This window comes from Acinonyx jubatus, chromosome A1 (assembly GCF_027475565.1).
Source record: "Acinonyx jubatus isolate Ajub_Pintada_27869175 chromosome A1, VMU_Ajub_asm_v1.0, whole genome shotgun sequence".
Lineage (NCBI taxonomy): Eukaryota > Metazoa > Chordata > Mammalia > Carnivora > Felidae > Acinonyx > Acinonyx jubatus.
This window is the reverse complement of record NC_069380.1, coordinates 167,964,876-167,991,786: the sequence shown is the minus strand read 5'-3', so window position 1 is coordinate 167,991,786 and position 26,911 is coordinate 167,964,876. Positions and strand designations below refer to the sequence as shown.

At 35.0% G+C, this 26,911-nt stretch overlaps 1 protein-coding gene and 1 long non-coding RNA gene across 10 annotated transcripts in view; one reads left to right on the top strand and one right to left on the bottom strand.

Moving 5' to 3' along the window:
* The window catches only part of TMEM232 (transmembrane protein 232), a 206,212-nt gene that overhangs the window by 165,665 nt on the left and 13,636 nt on the right, over positions 1 to 26,911 (top strand). The window lies entirely within an intron of this gene.
* LOC128316331 (uncharacterized) overlaps positions 1,649 to 26,911 on the bottom strand; it is a 37,533-nt gene continuing 12,270 nt past the window's right edge. Inside the window, exons 2-3 of the long non-coding RNA XR_008300039.1 lie at positions 4,768 to 4,976; positions 1,649 to 2,060 (exon numbers count right to left, since the gene is read on the bottom strand). This is a non-coding gene — a long non-coding RNA (uncharacterized LOC128316331). The remainder of the gene's footprint in view (positions 2,061 to 4,767; positions 4,977 to 26,911) is intronic.

Sequence of the window (26,911 nt, the reverse complement as noted above, 5' to 3'; positions counted from 1 at the left end):
CCCACACTGCACAGTTTTAGAATTTGGCAATACTTCTAAAGAAAAACTGGCTGGATTTTGAAGCTCATCAATTATTCAGTTTTATCTCTCCAGCCTTACAAGACCACCAGAAGTTCTAGTTTTTCTGTCTCCCACCAGTATGCCTCTACCCAGCAAAGCTCAGATTTTTAGCCTCTTATTCTGCATTCACAATTGACAAGTTACATGGAGAAATAGTATCTAAGAAGGATTAGCTGATCTCTTTGGTCATCTTCCCTTGAAAACCTTTCTTAACTGGTCTTCAAAGTTTTAGCCACTTTAGCAAAGTGAATGATTTAAGCTTGTTTTCCCCATTTTCTTGGCAGGAGTATTGGTGTGTCACCATCTTCTTTAATTGCTTTTCTGGTTATAAACATACATATTTTTCATAAAAAATGAGAAAAAGAAATAAGCCCTCACATCCCTCTTCCTATCACCTTTAGGTAATCATTATTACTATTTTAGTGTGTTCCCTTACAGATCTACTTTTTGGAGGTGACTTACCCAGTAAACACACACACACACACACACACACACACACACACACACACACACACACCCTGTACACACTGTGGCTAACCACTAAGATATCACTGTCGCCTTATGAACTTCAAAACCCAGAAATACATATTAATGGATAAGGGGAGAAATTACACTTACCAAAAGATCCTCATTCAATCAAGTTACTTTATTCTTCTGAATGAATAAACTCATCTAAAGAAAGAATGGGTAAATTTAGGAGGCTAGTCAGCAGTGGAAGCAGAGAAAAGTGAGCATCGTAGAAAGCAGCCCTAATCTATCTAATTTCCTTTGCTCTGATCTTTTGCTCAATATGCAAACTTAAAAAAAAAAACAACAAAATTGCTTTCCTGTGTGGAATTGCCTTTGGGAGAGATTATGCTGCTAAATTAGTTCTTTTTGTAAATCAATATCTGGCATTCTGTTTTTGTGCATCTATTTTTTAAAACTTAGTTTATATGAATCTCATTAGCGAGTGATCTACTTTCCTGCATTGATAAAACTTGCATCTGTCTCAAAAGTACAGAGGTTATAAAATGGTGGGGATCTGTCACAGTAGCTATTCACTTTTCTCAGGCAACACCCAATTTCTCCACAGATGTCTTTCCAATCAAATGGCAGTATTCACTTAATAATAAGTAACTTATTTGTTTTGCATAATTGTGATTATTTTGCTTATAGAACTTTGCAATCTGCTATTTTCAGTTATTCTTAGAATGTGAAGGTTTTCCCAACTCATTAAATATCCCTAGAATGAAAATGTCATGTGGGATTTTTCTGTCTTGTTCATTGCTGTATCTTATTGGTAACATACAAGCTGATGCATATGGTAGATATGCAGTAAATATTGGGAGAATCAATCAATAAACTATTATTTTCTAGCCAGTTAGTAGTATTAGTACCATATTGCCAAGCAGGAATTTTAAGTTAAAAGAGGATATAATTTGTTGTTGGATTGTGCTTGTACTGCATATGCCTAGAAGACTGTTAGGAGAAAATATAGAATTCTGATAGGGTTGAATTTAGGGGAGCCAAATAAATCCCAAGGATTTGTTGGCTAATCTTCTTCCCTTCCAGAAATTTGTTATTAGTCATTAGAAATAGAAATTTTACTGATCTTTCTATAGCTGTTTCAGATTGGAAGTGGTGCTGTCCCACCCAAGTCTGGCTCTGCAAGAGCCTATTGTATCCCCCCGCCCCCTGCCAGGTTTTTTAATGACGAATTGGATGTCTTAAACTTATACATCACTGTCTTAAACTTACACATACAACACAGTAGTTTGATTCACATATTTTGTGACATGATTACCACAATAGGCTCAGTTAACATCCATCTTCTCATATAGATAAAGTAAACAGAAAGGAGAAAAGAAGAAAGAAAAAATTTCCCCTGGTGCTGAGAACTCTTAGGGAATACTTGCCCAATGACTTTCCTATGTGTTACATAGCAGTGTTATCAATAGTCACCATGTTGTACATGACATCCCATCTTGCTTTTACCAACAATGCACTGATGAGTGAATCTGTAGATAGATGGTTGGGCACATTTTATTATTTATTTAGTTTAAGTTCCTAAATTAGTAGTTGTGTATATGTGTTAGATGTTTGGAATTGCCGAACTGTTAAAGCAACCTTTAAAATGTTAATTTATACACCAAAATACTGAGATGGCAGTATACTTAAATGGCAAATTGAAACTGAAATTTTTTTTAAACAAAGGAGAATAAGAAAGTAACATTCTGGTACATTCAGATCCCTTTACTGAAATTGGACCCAGCTGACATATTAGGCAGCCTAACTTCAGGGCTGGTTAAGGGTCTGGGCTCTAGACCACCCTTTCATGGACACTGCCTTGTCATATGATGTTAACTACCAATCACAGATGACACTGATGGAATGGCTTAAGAAGTTGAATGTGACAGCTTTGTCAGGTAGAGGTCCCAGTGACAAATAGAAAGCTAGACATAACCACAGCTCTGAGGAACTTCCAGTTTGATGCCTCACCGATATAATATTTTATCAAGACAGCTTCCCAACCAGGCTGATCTTCTTGACCTGGTTTTCCCTGTCTTTGTCTATCAGCATATTTATTTGACAGTGTGCTAATGCAGTGTTAGAAAGTAAAGGCAGATTTCCCACTCTGTATCTACATTGAAAATCTTTGCCTTTTGGTAGTGCTTCTCTTGGTGTGGTTTGTTTGATAGTTTTCTTCAGGAAAACTGTCTGCTGATAAGGATGCTACTGACTTAGGGAAGCCTGTCCAAGGCTTTGGCTGATTTCCGGTGAAAGTATTACCAGGATAGGCATTAGCATGTTTTGCTTTTAATTTCCTGCCTCAAAGTCCTTGGAAAACATTTGCAGTTAGTGAGCTGGAAGAATGGAATTTTATAGTAGTTTCACGATCTATAATATGCGCTAGTTTCATGGTATATATAAGTTTAACTCTAAGATCTTTCCAAATGCTATGGTGATTCATATTATCATGGTTATGTCTCCTGTTCAAAACGTAAAGTTCCTCTTCATTTATATTCTATATGGAATGATTTCTCTCATAAAGATGTTTTTGAATATGAGAACTGTATATCCTCTGACAGATGCTGTGTGGTGCACCTGAATAAATGTGAACTTAAAGGTCATACCATACGTTAGCAGGGCTGGACTCTTAGGTATCATTTACATTTATGCCATACTTCCAGGTGCAACCACCTACACATTAATGCCATTTTGAGCAAACTGGCAGCAGTCTAGATCCCAGACTAAATCTGGCCCTCCATGATGTCTTATCAAGCTGTGTAGTTTTCTCCCTTGTTCTCCTCTCCCCATCTTTTCTACTTTTCAGCCCCCATCAACACAGTCCAAGCTGCTGACTCAGGAATTGAGTAATATTATTGTCCCATAGCAATAACATTGCAAGTCTGTATTTATTGTGTAGCTTTTGCCCATTTTCACTCATTTGATATTTACTGAGCATCTACAATTTGTCAGGTACTGTACTCTGCTGATAAAAGACTGAAGAGGCAATTTTCTCCTCTCTGGCTCTTCTAATGTGGGAATAAAAATAACTATATTAAAAATAACTGTTATCATAAGTTCAGTGTGTGGGAAGTGCTATGAAAAAGTTCAAGCAATGGAATGAAAAGTTAGGCAAAATATGGCTTCCTTATACAGGATAGTCAGGAAGGTTCTCTCAGAAGAGGTGATATTTGAGCAAAGACCCAGATGATGAAAAGAGATAGTCATGTGAATCCTTGGAGAATAAGTATGTCAGATAGCAACCACAAAGGCCTTCAGATTAGAACAGTCAGCCTGGCCTGTGGAAGGGGCAGCAGGAAGGCCAGTGTGATGGAGAACAGAGAGGTGAGAGGAGATACAGGGACATTAGGTGGGAGGGTGGCACTGTAGGGCAGGTGAGATGTGATAGAGAGTCTGGAGGGAAGAAATAGTGGAGTCAGAGAAGAGTGTTTAAAAGTAGAACTGACAGTAAATACTGATGAATTGGAGATGGACAAAAGGAGGGGAAATGGGATCTTTGGAATAAGTCCCATGTGTCTGAACTTAGCAAGAGGGAGAACTTTGCCATTCCACTAAAATAAGAATGGCTTGAAATGAGATCAAGGGAAAAGACAGGACTAAATGGGCAAAAATAACATGTTTGGGACATAGAAAGTTTAAGATATCTAATAAACATCCGACTATGACATATGTAACAGCATTTGTGTGTGTACGTGTTTGTGTGTGAGAAGTAGCAACATATCCTCAAAGATGATTTTTAAAAAATTACTTCAAAAATGATTTGAGCAAAATAATATTTGTAATATTTTGGGAATAAATGTTTAGCATTCTAATGCAAGTATTTGGGAGGGTGGATAGCTTTTTATTTTGATACAATATCAAACAAAAGAAAACTTGCAAGAGAAGTACAAAGGATATCCATATGTATCTTTTTCTGGAATCATAGATTGTTAGCATTTTGCTGCATTCATTTTATCATGCAATGCGTATTACCTGTCTATACATCTATCTATTCACACAGCCACATAAACACACATACGATGTATGTATGTCATACACACACATACATTTTTACCAAACCATGTGAAAGTAAATCTCAGACAGCATGTCCCTTTATCCCTAAATATTTAAGTATATTTCCCCAGAACAAGAACATTCTCTTATATAAACACAGAACAATTACCAAAATCAGGATATTGAAATTGATACAGTACTAACCTATAATTCACAGTCCATATTCAAATGTGTCCAATTTTTTTTGAAAGTTCTTCTATAGCAATTTTTTTCCCCCACGCTCCAGGATGTAGTCCAGAATCACACATTGCATTTGATTGTCATGTCTCTCTTGTCTCATTTGGTTTCGAACCATTCCTCAACCTTTATGTTTTTTTTTTTTTAATCTTGACATTTTTACAGATGACAGAAAACTACACTGTAGAACAAAACATGATATGAGTTAAATTTTTCCTCATAATTAGATTCAGGTTATTCATCTGTAGCAACAAAAGCACAGAAAGGATATGTCCTTCTCAGTGCACCATATCAAGGATATTAGTCTATTTGATTATTGGTGATTTTAATTTTCAACTCTTGGTTAAGGTCGTGTCTAATAGATTTTTCCACCATAGACTTACTCTATATTCTGTAATTAATTTATCAGAAAATATTTTGATACTATCTTAGTACCTCGTTTGCTCTTAAACCTCTACCCACTAGTTTCAGTATTCATTGATTTTTTTGTTTCATATTTCTTGCACAGCAATCACAGTTGCAAAATTTTCTATCTCTGTTGTTTCTACTGCATTTAGGAGTCATCTTTCTTCCAAAAGAGCTTTCCCTTTCTCCTTCTTTACTTATTTATACAATTATTTACTCATTTATAACCCTTATTTATAACCCTATAATTTTATTGATCCTTGTTTTTCTCAATGAGTTTTAATCTGTTATTCTCATCGTTACTTGGTCTTGTATATTGCCTAAGGGAGACCTTCAGTCAGATTCCTGTGTCATTTTGATATGTCTCAGTATTTAAGAAAAAAATTTTTTTACATTTATATATTTTTGAGAGAGAGAGAGAGAGTGCACACACACACACACACACACACACACACACACACAAGCGGGGGAGGGATAGAGAGAGAAGGAGACACAGAATCCCAAGCAGGCCCTGAGCTGTCAGCACAGAGCCGGAGGAGGGGCTCGAACTCACAAACCGCGAGATCATGACCTGAGCCAAAGTCGGACACTCAACAGACTGAGTCACCCAGACGCCCCTCAGTATTTTTAAAAAAGTGCTTCCAGACTTTTTAGAACCAGATACTTTTCACCTTCTATCTTTCCTGCCCAGTTCTGAAGTTAGCCATTTCTTCAAGGAGCCCTTGTTCCTTTTAGTGGGGAATGATGCTTAGAAACCATTAAGAAACCAAGGCTCTTGGAGTCTTAGCACGGCAAGTACATTGAAGAATATTAGGAGGTCCTGTTTCACACCTGCTGATTTTTAATGTAAATGGCCACTAAGTCATGAACTGGTAATATTTTTAATTCACTAGTATAAGGGAAAAGACAGGACTTGTTCCTAAGATTAAAAAAAAAATTTATTTTGTATTTTTAAGATCTAACTCAGTGCTATGTGTCTTTGAAGCTTTGTGCACCTTTTGACATTAAGAGACATCAACCTGCTAATGGATCAAAGAATAAAAGCTTTAGTGAAAATAAGAGTTGGTCCTTGTAGTCTACAGAGAGTTCTACTTTCCCTAGCATCAGGGGGCAAGGAATGCTACTGATATAGTTGAGAATAACAGAAAGTTGATGTTTCCAAGGCAATAGCATAAAATGTGCTTTCTAATATCTATATTTTCTACAGGTAAGTATGTAAACAAAATAATAAGGCTGCAACAGAAATGTGCCTAAGTCAATTTCTACATATACCATCAAATGGTCTTATGGCCTCAAAGATGCCTGATAATCATCCCAAAGGCTTAATTCTTGTTAACCTCAAAGAGACACTCATTTTGATTTCACGTAATACACAGTGCTGGAAGTAAAGGGAAAGAAAATAACTCAGTATAACATAACTGCAATATTTCCTATTAGGCAAAATTTATATGAGTCACTTAAGCAAATATTTGGAGTGTTTTAGGTACAAGACTTCTAACCAAGCTAGCGTAGGAAGTACATACTTGAAGCCCCAGAGCATGTCATCCCTTCTAACTGCTCCAGACACATAGGACGTACATAAAAATGGTTTTAAAAGTAAAAATTCATAATCATACAAAAAATGAGGACAACCTATCCTTATATAAAAAACATAAAAGAAATGGAGAGTAGTGAGTGGGGATCAGCATGGTGGCCAAAAGCCGCTAGAGACTTCTTTGGGTTCAGCTGCTGTGGGGTATCAGAGAATAAAAGCACCCCAACATAAGATGGGGAGGTGTAGTCAGGCCTACTACTATAATTTCTGTCAGCTTCCCTTCTCTCTTCAAAGGGGCTGAAGATAGCTGCTATTAATCCTGCCTGAGCCTACACTTGAGATCAGGCTGCATTCCCAGGAGATTAAGAGGACACAGATACAAGCTCTAAACTAGGTACTGAGCTAAGATTCTCTTGGCTCATTGATTTACAATATCTTCACATCACTAGAGAAGGAGAGCTCCACAAAGCCAACATGTGACCTTATTTTGTATTAGAACACCAGAACACTGCGACAACCTGAAGAAAATGGTTGTAAAAACAAAGACACAGGAAAGGTTGAGCAAAGAAAGAGAGAGAAGGAAAACAAGTGATGGGTGAAGAGAGAAATTAAAACATCACCTAAAATTAGCTTACAACCAAAATTCCCACCAATGAATACTACAAGAGAACTAGCGAGAAAATCAACAGTTGAAAGATAAATTAGGATGAAACTAGAATAAAAGAAAAAAATAAAAAACAATTATAATAAACACACACAGGATCTTTAAGAGATCTTTAAGACAGGATCTTTAAGATAAAGGAGAACTTGCTTTATAAGAAGTTATGATAAACAATGGCAGAAAAACACGATTCCCAGCTTCAAGGAGTTTATCGTGATAAAGATTCTGTCTCTAGATAGATGACAGATCAGGATATACTACCTTTGTCATAATTTTGAGTGAATATATATAGGCTACTGACTACTTTGCCACCATGTGCATGTGTTTTGATTGGATGTGTGTACACACACACACACATGCTTGTTCTTTGCAAATATGTGCAAAATACATACAAATTTTAGAATGCATTATAATATATATTATCTAACTGTGGCATTTGTAATTTGTTTTCCTTCTTTAGCAATATGGTAATCATGATGATTGATTTTTCAGTGTTGAAATGGCATTCCTGAAATAAAACATACTGGCTCATAATTTATCATCTTTTTTTTATATATTCCTGAACTTGATTTGCTATCATTTTGTTAAAAATTTTATGTCTGTGTTCATGAAAAATATTTATCCACAGATTTTTTTTTTCTTGTAACACATTTTCTGGTTTTAGTATCTCAGCAGTGCTGCCTCATAATATGAATTAGAAAGTGTTACTTTCATGAAGAGTTACTGTAGAATAGATATGATTTCTTTCTTAAAGGTTTAGGAGAATTATTGAATCTAATGGGTTCAGTATTTCCTTTCTTGGAAGGATTTTAAGAATTCAGTTCCTTTATATATATTAGAGTAGTCACGTTACACTGATTTCTTCTTGAATGAACTTTGATAGTTTTTGCCTTTCAAGGAATTTGCCTATTGCATCTAAGCTGTTGAATTTATAGGGATTAAATAGTTTGTAATATTATATTATCATTAGAATGTCTATAGGATCTGTAATAATGTTTCTTTTTTTAGTTTGATATTGATAATTGGTAGCTTCCATTTTTGTGTTCTTTTGCTTGATAAGTCTTGCTAGACGTTTATAATTTTTATTGATCTTTGCAAAGAAAAAGCATTTGATTTCCATTTACTCTATTGTTTTTTCCACTTTCAATTTCATTGATGATTGCATCCATATTATATTTTCTTCTACTTAGAGTTTAATTTGCTTTTCTTTTCCCAGTTTCTTTTTTTTTAATTTTTTTAATGTTTTTATTTATTTTTGAGACAGAGACAGAGCATGAGCAGGGGAGAGGAAGAGAGAGAGGGAGACACAGAATCCAAAGCAGGCTCCAGGCTCTGAGCTGTTAGCACAGAGCCCAACGCGGGGCTTGAACTCACAGACCCTGAGATAATGACCTGAGCTGAAGTCGGATGCTCAACCGACTAAGCCACCCAGGCGCCCCTCCCAGTTTCTTAAAGTGGAAGCTTAGATCACCAATTTGGGGCCTTTACTTTTTTCTTTTTTTCTAATGTAAACATTTACCTTTAAACATTGTTTTAACTGCATTTTACAAAATAAAAAAATTTTGTTTTCTTTCAATTTAAAATGTTTTCTCATTTTCTTATGACTTCCTCTTTGACTCATGGGTTGTTTTGGAGGTGTAGTTTAATTCCAAGTATTTGGAGATTTTTCCAGATACCTTCCTTCTACTGTTTTCTAATTTAAGTTTTTAAGTAGTCTTAGAATGGACTTTTTATGATTTTTATTAAATGTATTATGGTTTATGGCTCAGAATACTGTGTCTTGGTGAATCTTCCATGCCTACATGAAAATATATTCTGTTGTTAGTTGGAATGTTCTACAATGTTAATTACATAAAGTTGATAGTGTTGGTTTTAATATCCTTATTAATTTTTGGTTTTTAATTTTCTGGTTTTAATATCCTTATTAATTTTCTGTCTACTTGTTACACATTAATTGCTGGGAGAAAATTGTTGAAGTGTCCAAGTATTATGGATACTTCAAATCCGAAGTATAGATTTGTCTATTTCTCTTTCACTTCCATATTTGCTTCATGTATTTGTAAGCACAGCTTTTAGGTCCATGCATAATTAGGATTGTTTTTTATTTTTAGTGAATTGATTTCCCCCCCCCCATCATTTCATAATGTCGTTTTTTTTTTTTTTTTTTTTAGCTCTGGTAATGGTTTTTGTTCTGAAGTCTAGTTAACACTGCTTAAGGTGTTTGGTTTATAATATTGGTCTTTATTTCTTGCCTTATGGTATTAAAACGGAGTCTTGGTTGTTATAAAATGAAACAGTGAAAGAACTAAACAGGTTGACTAAAGCTCAGGGAGTTCAGACAAGGTAATAGGGGCTCAAATGAGAGGCTGAGATGAGGAGATTAAAGTGTTGAGAGGCTGAAGGCTGTGTTACACCCAGCTAGTTAGTGGCAGAGGCAGGGCTAAGATCCTTAAACTGGGTGATCTGTAGTTTCACCCAAACTAAAACATGTTTGCCAATGAATACACCCTTAAGGAGCACCTTATTATCCAATAGTTCTAAAGTTAAACAATAGAGATTTAAAGTGAAGTATTTTACACCTGGGGTTGTCAGAATGGGGATTCTACTTCACTCCGGTAATAAAATGAAACTGCTCATTGTGCTACAGGGAAATACACCAAAAGTAATTGTAAAATCATTTCCACTTTCCATAGTTTGATCTCATGACATCAGTGAAACAATCAGTGTGTGATAGCAATGCGACCCTCAAATAAAGTCAGCTCCAGTTTTTGGTGCGGGGGCTTTATTAGCTATTAGCTTTTTTGTAAACCACCTGGAAAACCAAAAAGTGTCTGTTAAGTACCTCACACACGGGAAAGAATATATGCATGTACATGCAGTGTTTTCTATCATATTTGGAACTGCCCTTTATCACTTTTGCAGGAGAAATTATGATTGACAAGTGCAGGTGGTCTAAAATCGTTAGTACATTGCTCTTTTATTTTTTTCTTCCAATGGTGTCTTCCTCCTAAACTGATTAAAAACACTAGGTTATATGTTGGGAAATTTTTTTGTGTTAAGATATCTTTTTATTTCCTGTCCTATCTTCCATTTTCTCTTACTCAAATTGCTACAGTAATCTTGGAATTTTTATAGCTGTCCCTTTTAAGATACATTTTCAGAATCTGCTTAGAGAAGACTTGATGGAATCTATTTTCAGTCTCAGTAGGAGAATCCTAATTTGCATCTCCTCATGGGTCGTTGTGGCCTAAATTGATCTACACTGACCTGGTTCATTTTAAATCAATTCAAAGTTTTTTGTGTGTGTGCACACAGAACCAGCTACTACCTGTACTTAGAGGCTGCAAAATCAATCCCAAGGAAATTTAAGCAGTCCGGATGGGTTCTTCAAATAAAAATGTACTGTGTTATACTGTTTAGAATTGAGAAGGGCACTGAGGTGAAACTAAGAAGCTACAAGAGTTTAACCAACCAACTAGTCAAAAACTGTATCAGTTGTCTGGTACAAAGTATATTTTGTTGCTCCTAATGTCTAATTATTAATCATCTGACATTATTGCTATAAAATCAGTTCATGTACCATGTCATACTTAAGTATACTTAATATTTTTGTGGCAAGGGGGACAACTATTATTCTCCTAGAGTCGTAAAGATCGTACTAGTTTATTTCCTTAAGCCAAGATTCTGCAGCCACTTTAGAAGTGAGATGTTTAAAAAAAAAATCCAGTCTTCGATAGTTTACTTTGCTAGAACATGCTGTGCTATTGAGCCAGAGTCAACAAAAATAATAGTTGGAACTTCTTTCTGTATTTTAGCACTTTCTTGTAACAAATTTTCTCTTAAGTAAGCTTCTGAACTATAAGGAAGTAACAATTATAATTCTTGTTTTTAGAAAAAGATCTCATACTGGAAATATATCATACTATTGAGCTTTAAAAATACCAAGTGTGCAATAAATGCTATTCATAAATGCCCATAACATTAAGGATGAATAATAAGTGCTATAAGAAAGGTAAGCCTATAGAAGGAAAAGAAAACTTCTTGCTGGAAGTAGGAAATGTTTAATTAATGATATGTCACTGCCACAATTTACTTGCACTTGTGCTAAGCCTGAAAAAGTGAGGGTGAATCCAAGAGTTATATACTTTAGCAAGATTGAATGGGCAATAGATGAGATGAATCAAATGTACAGAGACTTGGAGGTGATGAGATAATTTACGAGGCTATTTCAAAAATACAGGTGAGGCTTGTGAAGTATGAATAGAGAGTAGCCAGTAGTGATGAAGACCAGGTAGAAAAATGAAAATATAACTTGGGCCACTATTTGGATTTGAAAAGCAAGAGAGGGAGAAGAGTAAACTGACTGGCTGACTAGGTTAATTAACTACTAACTTACTAAAGCAAGCCAGAGATGTTTAGCCTAGATAGTTCAGAAGTTGATAGTGCTTTTTTACCAAAAGAGAGAAGAAGAAAGAGGGCCAAATTTTAGAAGGATCCATTAAATTCTTAGCCTTTTGAAGGCAAGAATTGACTTTGTAGTCCCAAAATTTGATACAGACGAGGTGCTACATAGTCACTTAATGAATGATGAATGACACTAAATTAACTTCAGTTTTAGATATACTGTGCTGAGTTTTTGGTGTCATCAAGATGTTCAAGTAGAGGTACCCACCAAGTAGTTGCAAAGGCAGAGCAGGGTAAAGAGGTAATAAAAACTTCCTGGGGAGAGACAGTAGTTATATCCACATGATTATAAGGAAGGAGGTAACAGCAAGGAGAGAAATCTTTGGAATAATCCTGATAGTTAGAGGGAAGAAAATCCAGAGAAGACACAACCCCAAGTAGAAGAGGAAGACTAGAAAAAAAAATCTTAGGAAACAGAGAAACAATTTTAAAAGGGGATGGTTAGACATATTCAGTGGCATGGACAGGATATGTTGAGAAGGAAGAAGAAAGGTTAAAAATTAGTTACATTTATTTTACTTTGTAGAAGGTTTTCTTTCTTTCACTATTTTCCTTTATAAATGTTTATGGGCATGAATACATAACAGTATCATGAAAGAGCAAGTTGCCCATGATCATATCTCCTTGAGATAATTGCTGCTTAATTTGGCATATCTCCTTCCAGTCATTTTCAGTGTATATGGAAATTGTCAATAGACAATGCATTAGTTGTCAAATGTGCCATTTGTCAATATAATATTATGGTCTTTGAGCTGTTTAATGATTTCTGCCTAAATTTCAACTTCATCTAGAAACAGTGTTGCAACTCTTGATATTTTAATGTTTGATTTTTTTTTCTAACAAATTATCTTAATTCCTTTTCTTTTTAAAATTTAGTCTAATTTTAACAGTTTCTTTTAAGTTACACTTAATTTTTCCCTTGGCTATTATGGAATTAATGGCATTTACTTTTATTGTTACAATTTATATGTCTTCTTTTTGTTTTGTCTGCTATGTTTTGTAGGATTTCTTGTTTTTATTGTGTATTTTCTCTGTAGAATTTGTTATTCCTATTTTTATTTACCCCATGCTTAGGATGGCATATTCATTCTATTTTTAATTCTTTTCATTATTACATTCAAATTTCTCAAAAATTATATATGTCAAAAATTACTAGTGTACAAAAAATATTTTGCATCATATTCTCCTTTTGATTCTTTCCCCACTCTGTGTAAGAGACATATCTGCAATGTAACACATCTTACTTCTTCTCCATTTTTTCAGATTATTATACTTTATTATTATACTTTATGTAACACTATTTTTATTCAATTTTGTAACAAATTTAAAACAATTACACTGAAATATATGTTTCATTTGATTCAATGTTCACTGCTAGTAGAACTATTGGCTGGATGATAGTTTCTGGAACTACATAATAGATCACTGTCCTCAAAGAACATAGAGTCTAATGGCTTTCTCCCAATGTAACTATTCCTTCTTGGTCTCTATTTTGGTTGAAAGCACTCTGAAGCTTAGAGTTAACTCCATTCTTAATCTCTTAATGTAAGTATTTTATAGAAAGTATAGTAGTGTTCCAGGGAAGATGGTGGAGTAGAAGGATCCTAGCCTCACCTTGTCCCAAGGATACAACTAGGTAATGGACATATCAGTGTTAATAACTCAGAAAACAAGTGTGGACAAGAGTCCCCATCAAATAGGGTAGGAAGGGAAGAGACCAGGAAGGAAGGTCAGGAGCTAAGCAGACCTGCAGGACTATTCTCAAGATGGAGGGTCTTTGTGGACATAGGGAAGGGAGAGAAACAGACCCTACACCTCAAACCCCAGGCAAAGGGAACTAGAATGGGGAAGATGTAGCAGTAACATTTGGCTTTGAAAACGAGAGGGGCCAAATTTCACAAGTTCTTGTAATCAGTGGGCCTTAAAAGCTGGAATTTTAAAAATCAGTAGGCTCTTAGAAAAGCTGGGAGAGGGAGTCAGCACCATTAAAGAGACAGCACAAAAAACAGCCCCACAGAGATTAGCACAGAAGCAGCAGTTTGAAAAATACCTGGGAGGGAGATTTGTCTACTAATCTCAGAGAGTGTGCTGGAGGGGCAGAGACCATTGGGAGACTTCTCCAGTAACAAGGGGATGGCAGGTGCTATTTTCCTTCCCCAATCCGCATCCTAGACACAGAGATACCTATGGGAACCACCACAGCACAGCACTCACCACCTGACTTGCTAACAGCGCATGCTATGCCACCTTGTTCTGTAGACATGGCCTTTCCAGCCAGGCCTCAGCTCCAGGTTACCTCCCTCAGCAAACTGTACAAAACTTTGCTACACTGCGTCCCAACTCCCTGGGCTTCCTTAGAGCTTCCCTCTCCAACCTGGCCTGCCTAGGGCCCTGGCAGCTACAGACTTCCTCCCACCAGTGTGAACTACTGACACTGCATGCCCCGCCCCTGCAGTTTCTTGCCATTCCGTGCTATTGCATCACTGGCAAATACCTGTTCCGACTCAACTTAAACTCAAGTGGCCCAAGACTGCCCCTAACACAGGGACCAAACCCTGTCCACAATAGGCAAAGAGAGTCATTGCAGATGACTGGACTAAGGGCAAAAGTGGCTCAGCCACAACAGCAGGGTACATAATGCAATACACACCGGAGACACCCTTGAAGTGACTGGAAAGTAGGGGACATTGGACTGCAGGGCACTACAGGATCTCTTTTTCATAAGACCACTACTTTTAAGTTCAGGAGGCGTATCTGACTTTGCTAACAGATACAGAGGGAGACAGAGTGAGACAAAATGAAGAGATAGAGGAATATATCCTAAATGAAAGAATAGTACAAAACCATAGCAAGAGACCTAAATGAAATGGAGGTAACATGCTTGGTAGGGAATTTAATCATTGTAAAGATACTGACTTGATTTGAGAGAAGTGTGGAGGGACCCCAGTGAGACCCTTAACAAAGGGATAGGAAACATAAAAAAGAACTCATTAGAAATGAACTATATAAATAAAATTAAAAATACACTAGAAGCAATATATAGTAGACTAGAGGAAAAAGAAGAACACATCAGTCACCTAGAGAACAGGGTAATCACATCAGTCAAGCTGAACAGGAGAGACAAAAACAGTAATAAAATATGACAATATACTAAGGGAACACAGCAACACCATCAGGCATAATAACATTTGCATTATAGGGATCCTAGAAGAAGAAATGAGATAAATGGAGCATAATGAATTTGAAGAAATAATAGCTGGAAATGTCCTGAATCTGGGGAAGGAAACAGAAATCCAGATCCAGGAGGCAGAGAGAATCCTCAACAAAATTAACCAACAAGGTCCACAGTAAGACATATAGTAATTAAAATAGCAGAAAGTAGTGGTAAAGAAAGAATTTTAAAAGCAGCAAGATGAAAGAAACAGTTATGTACAAGGAAACCCCATAAAGCAATCAGCTGATTTTTTAGTGGAACCTTTACAGGACAGAAGGGAGTGGCTTGATATATTCAAAGTGCTGAAAGAAAAATACTCTATCCAGCCAAGAATACTCTATCCAGCAAGGCTATCTTCAGAGTAGAGGAAAGGTGAAGAGTTTCACAGACAAACAAAAGCTAATGTAACTCATGACCAGTAAACCAGCCCTACAAGAAATGTTAAAGGGGACTCTTTGAGTAGAAAGGAAAAATCATAAGCAGGAGTAAGAAAATTAGGAAGCACAAAGGCAGTAAAATTGAGTATATCTACAAAAATCAGTCAAGAGAGTCACAAAATAAAATGAAGTAAAATATGATACCATATACCTAAAACATGGAGGGGAAAGGAATAAAGAATGGGTTCAAACTTCAGTGATTACCAACCTAATATAGATTGCTGTATGTAGAAAATGTTATATACAAACCTAATGATAATATTAGGTAATAAATTAAATAAGCCACATATCAAAAACCACTGATAGATATGCAAAAAATAAAGAGAAAGGAATCCAAGTATAGCACTAAAGAAATACGGTAAAACATGAGAGAAGACAGGGAGAAAAGAAACAGAGAACTACAAAAACCACCATAAAACAAGTAACAAAATGGCAATAAGTGCATAGCTATCAGTAATTACTTTGAATGTAAATAGACTAAATGCTTCGATCAAAAAACGTAGGGTGACAGAGTAGATGAAAAACAAGACCCATTTATGTCCTGTCTACAAGAGACACATTTCAGACTTAGAGACACATACAGATTCAAAGTAAAGGGATGGAAAAGCATTTGTTATGCAAATGGAGTGAAAAGGAAGCCTAAACATATTGTTTATATCAAACAAAATAGACTTTAAAACAAAGACTACAAGAAGAGACAAAGGAGGACATTATATAATCATAAAAGGAACAATTCAACAAGAAGATACAAACAATGTAAATATTTATGCATTCAACATGGGAGCTCCTAAAAACATAAAGCAGCTAATAACAAACATAAAGGAAGTAATCAATTGCAATACAATAATAGGTGACTTTAACACCCCACTTACATCAATGAATAGATCATCTAAACAAAATCAACAAGGGGGCAGTGACTTTGAATGACACATGGGACCAGAGCAATCTATCAGATATATTGAGGATAATCTATCGAAAATAGAATACACATCCTTCTTGAATGCATATGCAACACTCTCAAGAACAGATCACATATTAGGCCACAAACTAGTCTCAACAAATTAAAAAAGATCAAAGTCACACTATGCATCTTTTCTGATGATGATGCTATGAAACTAGAAATCAACCACAAGAAAAAATCTGTAAAGAACACAGATACATGGATGTTAAATAACCTGCTACTAAAACAATGAATGGGTCAACCAGGAAATAAAAGAAGTAAAAAAATAAACGAAAACACAATGGCTCAAAATCTTTGGGATGCAGCAAAAGCAGTTCTAATAGTGAATTTTATAGCATTACAGGCCTACCTCAAGAAGCAAGAAAAATCTGAAATAAACAACCCAACCATATACCTATAGGAACTAGAAAAAGAATAGCAAACAAAATTCAAAGTCAGTAGAAGGAAGGAAATAAGAGTAAAGCAGAAATAAATGAAATAAAACTAAGAAAACAATAGAATAGATCAGTGAAACCAGAAGCTGGTTCTTTGGAAAGGTCAACAAAATTGATAAACCTTTAGCCTGAGTCATAAAAGAGAGAGAGACAGAAATAAAATACACAAAATCAGAAATGAAAGAGGAGAAAACATCTGACACCACAGACATACAGAGGATTATAAGAGAATATCTTGAAAAATTATTAACCAACAAATTGGACAACCTAGAAGGAATGGATCATTTCCTAGAAAAATATAACCCCCCAAAATTGATTTAGGAGAAATAGAAAATTTAAAGAGACCAATTACCAGTAATGGACTTCAATCAGTAACCAAAAACCTCCCACCAAACCAAAGTCCAGGACCAGACAGCTTCAGAGGTAAATTCTAGCAAACATTTATAGAAGAATTAATACCTATTCTTTTCAAACTATTCCAAAAAAATAGAAGTCAAAGGAAAGCTTCCAAATCCATTCTATTGGGCCAGCATTATTCTTATACCAAAACCAGATAAAGACACTACAGAAAAAGAGGACTACAGGCCAATATATCTGATGACTATAGATGCAAAAACCTTAATATTAGTAATCTGAATCCACAGTACAGCAAAATAATAATAATAATAATAATAATAATAATTCACCATGATCAATTGGGAGTTCTTTCTGGGATACAAAGGTGTTTCAATATTTGCAAATCAATGATGTGACACATCATATCAACAAGTGAAAGGATAAAAACCATATGATCATTTCAATAGATGCAGCAGAAAAAGCATTTGACAAAGTACAACATCGATTCATGAAAAAACTTTCAACAAGGTAGGTTTAGAGGGAACATGTCCGAACATAATAAAGGCAATATATTAAAAACCCACAGATAACTCAATGCTGGAAAACTCAATGGAATCACACTCAATTGTGGAAAACTGAGAGCTTTACCCCAAAGGTCAAAAAGAAGACTAGGATGTCCACGCTCACCTCTTTTATACAACAGTGCCAACAGTCCACAGCAAATCAGACAACAAAAAGGAATAAAAGGCATCCAGATTAGTAAGAAAGAAGTAAAACTTTCACTATTTGCAGATGACATAACACTATATATAGAAAACCTTAATGATTCCACCAAAAAACTACTAGAACTGATAAATGAATTCAGTAAGGTCACAGGGTACAAAATCAATATATAGAAATATACTGCATTTCAATACAATAACAATGAAGTAGCAGAAAGAGAAATTAAGAAAACAACCACATTTATAATTGCATGAAAATAACAAAATACCTAGGACTAAACTTCACCAAGAAGGTAAAAGAACTGTACTGTGAAAACTATAAAATAGGAGTGCACTGGTTATGAGCACCAGGTATAGAAGTGTTGTTGAACCACTATGTTGTATACCTGAAGGTAATATTACACTGTATCTTAACTAACTGAAATTTAAACAAAAACATAAACAATGTTTTTAAAATGTAAAGAAATAAATAAATTAAAAAATACACAACTACAAAAAAATAAAGTACTATTATGAAAAAAATGATGAAAGAAAATTGAAGATGACACAAAGAAATATAAAGACATGGAAAAATAAATACTGTTAAAATTTCCATACTACCAAAACCGATCTAAAGATTTAATGCAATCTCTATCAAAATACCAGGAACATTTTTCACAGAACTGGTACTAAATCCTAAACTTTATATCAAACCTCAAAAGACCCTGAATGGCCAAAGCGAACTTGAAAAGGAAGAATAAAATCCTAAAATTTGTATGATGCCACAAAAGAACCTGAACAGCCAAAGCAAACTTGAAAAGGAAGAACAAAACTGGAGGTGTCACAATCCCAGATTCAAGATATACTATGAAGCTGTAGTAATCAAAATAGTATGGTATTGGCACATAGACACAAAGATCAATGGAACAGAAAAGAGAGCACTCCTCCCGCTCAATATAATAGAAAGCCCAGAAGTAAAGCCACTATTATATGGTCAATTAATCTCCGATAAAAGAGGCAAGAATATGCACTGAGAAAAAGTTTCTTCAACAAATAGTGTTGGTAACACTGGGCCACTTTCTTTCATATACAAAATAAACTTAAAGTAGACTAAAGACTTAAATGTGCGATCTGAAGCCTTAAAAATCTTGGAAAGAGAGCACAGGCAGTAATTTCTCTGACATCAGCCATAGCAACATTTTTATAGATCCATCTCCTGAGGTAAGGGAAATAGAAACAAAAATAAACTATTGGGACTACATCAAAATGAAAAACTTTTGCATAGAAAGGAAACAATCAAAACTAAAAGGCAACCTTCTTAATGGGAGAATATATTTGCAAATGACACTGGATAGAGGGTTAGTATCCAAAATAAAGAACTTATAAAACTAACATCAAGAAAACAAATAATCCAATTAAAAATGGGCAGAAAATATGAACAGACATTCCTCCAAAGAAGACATGCATATGGCCAATATACACATGAAAAGATGCTCAATATCACTCATCAGGGAAATGCAGATCAAAACCACAATGATATATCACCTCACACCTGTCAGAATCCAAAACACAAGAATCAACAAGTGTCAGTGAGCATGTGGAGAAAAAAGAAACCTTGTGCACAGTTTGTGGGAATGCAAACTGGTGCAGTCACTCTGGAAGACAGTATGGAGTTTCCTCAAAAAATTAAAAATAGAACTACAATATATTCCAGTATTCCAATACTGGGTATTTACCCAAAGAATATGAAAACACTAATTCAAAAAGATACATGTACTGCTATGTTTATAGCAGCATTATTTCCAATAGCCAAGATATGGAAGGATCCCAAATGTCTATCAGTAGGTAAATAAAGAAGGAATAGTATATGTATGAATATTATTCAGCCATAAGAAAAGAATGAAATCTTGCTATTTGCAATGATATGGATGGATCTAGATGATATAATTCTAGGTAAAATAAGTCTGAGAAAGACAAATACCATATGATTTTATTCATGTGGAATTTAAGAAACACAGCAAACAAAGAAAAGAGAGAGACAAACCAAAAAAACACTCTTAACTATAGGGAACAAACTGATGGTTACCAGAGGGGCGGTTAGTGGGGGGAAATGGTGAAATAGGTCAAGGGTATTAAGAGTAGACTTACCACAATGAGCACTGAGTAATGTATAGAATTGTTTACATCTGAAATTAACATAACACTATATGTTAAGTATGCTGTTGGAATACATTTTAGAATAAATTAAAATAAAAACAATATAACAGGAAAATATACATGACAAATTTCTTCTTAGTACTCGAAAATCTAAAAATTTTTGGGAACAGTTCTTTTGTCATTTTATATTGAAGCAGTGAAATCTAAGGTTGATTTTACTTAAGTTTATTCCTCTCAATATATGTAGAATTTTGCTTTTATCCTTGTAGTTATTTTTTTTCCTGGGTCACTATTTTTTGAAGTGGTATAGAAAGTCATTTAAATAAACATACTGAGGTCTGTTTCAACTCTAAGTTTTCTGTGGTCATACCTTTGAATACTGCTTCTATTTCAAATTTTCTGGGTTTTTAAAAAATTGATAATTCTTGGGTTATATAACATTCCATTTTAGTTATTCTCTATTTGAACTTTATATTTTCCTCTTATCCTTGGAAATCTTCCTGAATTGGTAGTCCTTAATACTGGTTTATTTTTCATAATGTCTGCTCTGTTTTCTTAAAATGCTTTCCTATGTCTTGGTCTTTTACAATGACACTTTTATCTTTTCATATTTATCATCTCACATTTTTTCTAACTTTTCTATTCTTATGACTATCAGTTCCCATTTTACAGATATTATATCTTTGTACTTACTGAGCGGAAAGTAGTTTTCTGTAACTTCTTCCAGATTTCTACTGTAAATAATTGTTTAAAAATTTATTTTCTTCTGTATATGTGGGATGATGTACATTCTTCTTGACTTTCAGTAAGTTAGAGATTATTTTGGAAGTTTTCTTCTACTTTCCACTTAGCGAAGACAGGTCTATATAGGACTGGTGTTTGCCAACAAAGGATTTACAAATTGTCCTTTGTCCCTTTCTATACATTTGCATGCTAGTGGATGCCCAAAGTTAGGTGTATAGCTGGATAGCCTGGTTCCCAGTCTCTCTAGTAGGATTTTATCTAATGTGGCTCTGCTGGAATGTGAGAAGATTTTCCATATTCCACCTGGATCTCAGATTGCTGAATAGTGCTATTATCCTCAGTCTGTTTGGAAAACAGAGGCCCTTCCTATCTCTCCAAGTTTCTGCTTACTCCCAGTAGAACTTCATTTGTGGTAAGTAACATTTCTATGATATAATTAATCTCTGACCATCAATTTTCTTCTATTTAATTTTTAAAATTAATTTTTATGGCCTGGAGAAGGTAACTGTATATATAGGGGAGCAGATTTGGGGAGGGGGAAGTAACCACTTAGGTGCTGCAAAAATAGTTACCTGCATTATTGGTTGGTTAAGACCTTGTAAGCAAATACGCATAGAGCAAGGACTTCCTGTTTTCATGTGAGCATTTCCCCCTCTTTCTTTCAGAAGAGTGCTGGTGGGTCCTCGTTTCCATTTTGAAATCCAATTCCTCTATTACTAAATATTGCACATAGTAAATATAGATTCTGGATTATCTATTTTTTCGATCAATTCCCAATCAAGAACATATTATAATGGAATAAGAGTATTATTATAGGGATACTGCAAACACAGCATAGTATATTTTTAAAGTATGAATAATTTCAAGAATTTTTTTCCTTAGCTATTATCAATAACAAGTTATTTGTAATACATCTCATAATTATGGAAACATGCCAGCATGTCAAGAACTTCTAGAATAAAACAGTGGCAGAATATTAATATTTAGGCATTCTAAGTTGTTTAGCTTCAAGCCTAAAATCTTATACTATTATATTTTCTATCCGGCAACAGTTGAGTCCTTCAGAGTCAGGAAAGAGGAAAAAACATCTCTCATATTTCCCCCTTCACCCACCCCAAATCTGTTGTTGCTATGGCAATTAATTGCTCCACTGGTAAGACAACTCTGCCAATCTTTCATACTCTGCCACCATTCTGTTTCAATAACTCCTGAAGTGGTCCCACTTCTTTAAGTATTTCTTGTTCAATCTACACAACTGTCAGAGTAATCATTTTGAAACACAATTCTGATCATACTATTTTACTACTTAAAAGCTTTCAAAGACTATAAGGGTGTTGTGCTGAATGAAGGCAAAATCTTCATAGAGAACAGATTCAGAGCCCCTAGTTTCCATCTCTATCACTTCCACTTTCCCCCCTTCCTTCCCCTTCTTGAGGACCAGAATGATATATTCCATAGATTGTCTGATGTCTCTGTCTGGCATATAAGAAAAAGCCTATAAATCCTGATATTTCTGGATTCTTCAAGAAAATGGCTTCATTCCTGTGCTAAGCAGCCCCCTAAAATGGCCTCCATTGATTCCTGTTTCTTGATATCCATGCCCTGGTGTAATCACTTCTGTTATAGTGATGAGAATGTGGCAAAAGGGAGAAGATGCCACTTCTAAGGTTGGGAAAAAAAAAAAAAAAACTCACAAAAAACCCAGAGGCTTCTGTCCTGGAGACTCTCACTCAGTCACTCACTGACTGTGAGGGAAATTAACCACCATGTTGCCTTGAGGAGGGGCTTGAGTGGCAAGAAACTGATGTCTCTGGCCAATAGCCAGTAAGGATGTGCCAATAGTCATATGAATAAGCTTGAAACTGAATTGTCCCCCAAGGAGCTTGATGCCTGCATCCTCTGCCAACACCTTGGTTTCAGCCCTGAGAGAGACCCTGAGCCAAAGGCCATGTCCAAATTCCTTACCCGGAAAAACTGTGAGATGATTAACCTCCTGCTTTAAAGATGTATGAAAATTGCTAACTGAGGAGTAATTTGTTATGCAGTAATATGTAACTAATGTAATCACACCATGATGAGAGCCATTATTCAACAAGCCCCAACAACCCACCCAGAGCTTCCCATTGCCTTTTTACTATTTTGCTTTTAAACACAAATAATTGGGAACAGGGGCATGAGGAAAACCTGGGGAATGATGGTTATGTTCATTTTCTTGAATATGATGATGTTGCCAAGGGCATATATGTATTATCAAAATGTATGAAATTATATATTTTAAGCATGCACAACTTATTGTCTGCTAATTATACCTCAATAAAACTGTTAAAATGTGAATAGAGATAATAGATTCACCAAATATTTGTAAAAAGACTCTAACATAAGAGACAGGGACCCAAATACAATGTAAAGTCATTCAGAAAACTGAAACTGTGTAGGACAGAAGTGAAGTTCAAAAAGAAACTATAATTATCTTCTGAGAAATAAATGAAAATTTTCTCATCCATGAAAAGGGGATGCTATAAAAAAGAACAGTACAAGAAAGAATTCTTAGAAATTGAAAACATAATAGTGGAAGCTAAAAATTCAACAGAATGTTTGGATGATAAAAATGAAGAGATCTCTCAGAAAGTAAAATAAAGACACAAAGAAGAGGGAAATGGGAACAAGAAGATAAGAAATGAGAGGCACAGTTCCAGAGGTCTAACATTAGAATAAAGGGAATTCCAGGGGGGAAAAAAGAACAAAGACGACTAAGGGAAGTTATTTATCAATGAAAGTCTTTTTGTTTTTTTAATTTGAAGAACTAAAGACAAATTTATACATTTAAGGGGCCCAAATAGTGCTCAAAAAATAAATTTTAAAAGACCTATTGTAAGGCACTTTGTATTATCCATTATATGTAATAAATGACCAAAAAGTGTAGCCACTAAAAACAACACACATTTACCATCTCACAGTTGCACTGAGTCAGGAATCCAGACATAATTTATCTAGGCTCACTGTTTGAAGGTCTTTTACATGCTGCAATCAAGGTGTTGGCCAAGACTCAGGTCTCATCTGAAGGCAAACCTGGGAAGACTCCACTTGGAAGATGACTCATAAATTATTAGAAGGATTTAATTCCTTGTGTGTTGTTAGACTGAGAATCTAAACATCTTATTGACTGATATCCATAGACCATTTTTGTTACTTGCCTTGGTAGGCCTCTCTAATATGGGAACTTGAATTACCAATGCATACATGCCAAGAAGGCAAAAAAAGAGTTAGCTAACAAGACAGAAGTCACACCTAATTATTGAAGTGATATCCCATTACATTTATTAAATTGTATTGGTCAGAAACAAGTCATTGGGTAAGCCCATACATACTGTAGGAGAATTACACAGGGCATGAGTACTAGCAGGTGGGGATTATTAGGATGATTTTGGAAATCTGCCTACCACACACTTCATTGTGAAAATTGAAAAACTAAGGAAAAAGTAAACTTAAAACTTCCTGTGACAGAAACCATTAGCAATCATAAAACATTTCATGTGTTTTTTGTTTTTCCAGAAGACTTCCTTGCAGTTAGATTAGAATAGTGGTTCTCAGTCAGGGGTAATTTTGGCTCCCAGAAGACTCTGGCAACATTCATGGACATTTTTGGTTGTCACAAGTCAGGGGTGTTAATCATTTGGAAACTTGAAATGTTGCTAAATGTCCTACAATGTACAGGATAACCCCCCACAATAATCTAAATGTCAATAGGTCATGTTTAGAAACCCTTTTTGCTAAGTACTATGAGCTGAAATGACATGACACTTCTGTGGCCAAACAGTTAAGATCTAGTATCTCTCCTCGCCAGGGGTATTCCCAGAATGACAGTGATATAGCACACCTAGAAAGCAACCAGTTCCAAATGGTGTACAAAGATAATTAAACTCAATAAGTTCAAACCTGAAGTTATCACTTGTTTCCCATGCAATCTGTATCCCACAAGGAACTCTGATACACGTACACAGTTAATTTATACATACCTTTATTTTCACTAACACTATAGTAACTCCTACTCATTCTTGAGATTGGTTTCAGAGGTGTTCCTAGAGCCATACCTCTGCCTGGGGGGAGATTACATTCTTCCTGCTTTGTGAAGGCATCTACATAAGTTTCTATAAGCTGCCCTTAAAAATATTAACATCCTTTTTAAAATTAACATCATTTTACTGTGTCTTTCAGCCAATCAAATCATAATCCAGTTGTGATAACCACACAAATTAGTGTCTAAAATGAGAATGATAAAATAGCCCAGACTTTAATGGCTAAATTGATTCATAGGATTGTAGAAACACTAAAAAGTAGAGGATAAATCTGCAAGTCTAGGACAGCAGAGGACCATCCCTAGCTTACGACTGCAAAAGTTTGTTTCTGGAAATGCAAGAAGAATTGTTTTTGTGTGACATGTCCATTGGAAATTTTGACTTAGATTGAAAAGATATTAAAATTCAAAAAGCCTTGACTTTGAGTTCCATAGTTTCTCGGTAAGCCGTAGTCAATGTGAAAGTGACACCTGAAACTTTCCGGCAGGTGCTTTATATGGAAACCACCAGATCAATAGTCTGACTGGCAGGGAAAATTACGACTGAAACTATAGTAGCCGATGTCTAAGAGCACATTGGATGGGATCTTTGAGAATGGAACAAGGCCAAGGACCCTGGAGTTTCCCTTCACTGGTGATTCTCATGCCAGGCAGAAATGGGATCATTGTCCAGCCTGAAGATGTCAGAGAGGGGAGACCACAACAATTTTTTAACTCTCACTGAGCAGACTGTACTTATAGAACGTTTTTAAATGCAGGAACTACAAAACAGAGCAATTAAATAGGTTTCAGATATTTTTACATAAGGGATAAAGTAATGGTAATAATACTAGTTAAGTTGAGAACAACTTTTTTCTTTATTAGCCTACTTTTACTAGCCTACTTTGGATAGCTTTCTTGTAAATATCTGTGCTTTAAATCTTGTCCCTTATAGGAAGCTGTAATCTTGAGGTCCTGTGATTTGGACAATCTAATTATGGTGAAGGAAAATAAAAATGTTTAGATATGATATATTACTTGAACCAATTACCCTTCCTAAATAGAAAATCAACATTATGAATTTGAGATAAAAATCTTCCATTTATGTGCCCAGAAAGTAATTAATTTTTAACCCCCTTTTAAAAAGATGTATGAAAGATTAAATTTGAATAGATAGGGTTCTGAGTGTGAAAGTTATGGTTAAATATATCTCTAAGGACTTGAAACTTTTAGTTTCCTGAATGTTCCATGGTTCCTAAGGCCACTGAATTGAAATGGAATTGGGAAAGATGCTACTGAAGTATTAATGGACAGTTCTACTTAAGATCTAATTTTGTATGTAATCAAAGTTGTTATTAGCTCAAAATGGACTATTATATCAATAGGATGTTTTATACAAGCCTCATGGTAACCACAAAGCAAAAACTTATAGTAGATACACAAAAGGTAAAGAGAAGTGAATCAAAGCATATCAGTATGGAAAAAACATCAGTTCACAAAGGAAGACAGCAAAAGTGGAAGAAACAAAGGAACTATAAAACGGACCAAAACAAGAATAATATGGCATTAATTCATCCTAACCCATCAATAATTACTTTAAATATAAATATACTAAATTTTCGAACGAAAGCTATAGAGTGAATGAATGGATTAAAAAACAAAACAAAACAAGATACTGCCTACATTAGGCTCACTTCAATTCTAAAGACAGGCACAGACTCAAAATAAAGAGATGTAAAAGATATTCCATGCAAACAAAATTTTAAAAAGGTAGCTATCTTATATTGGACAAAATAGACTTTAGGTCAAAAACTGTAACAGGAGAAAGAAGGTCATAACATAATGAAGAAGGGGTCAATTCATCAAGAGGATATAACAATTGTAAATATGTATGTACCCAACTTTGAGGCAACAAAATATATTAAGCAAATACTAATATATCTGAAGGGAGAAACAGACAACAATACAATAATAGGAGACTTTAATTTTCCCTTTTCAACAATGTATGG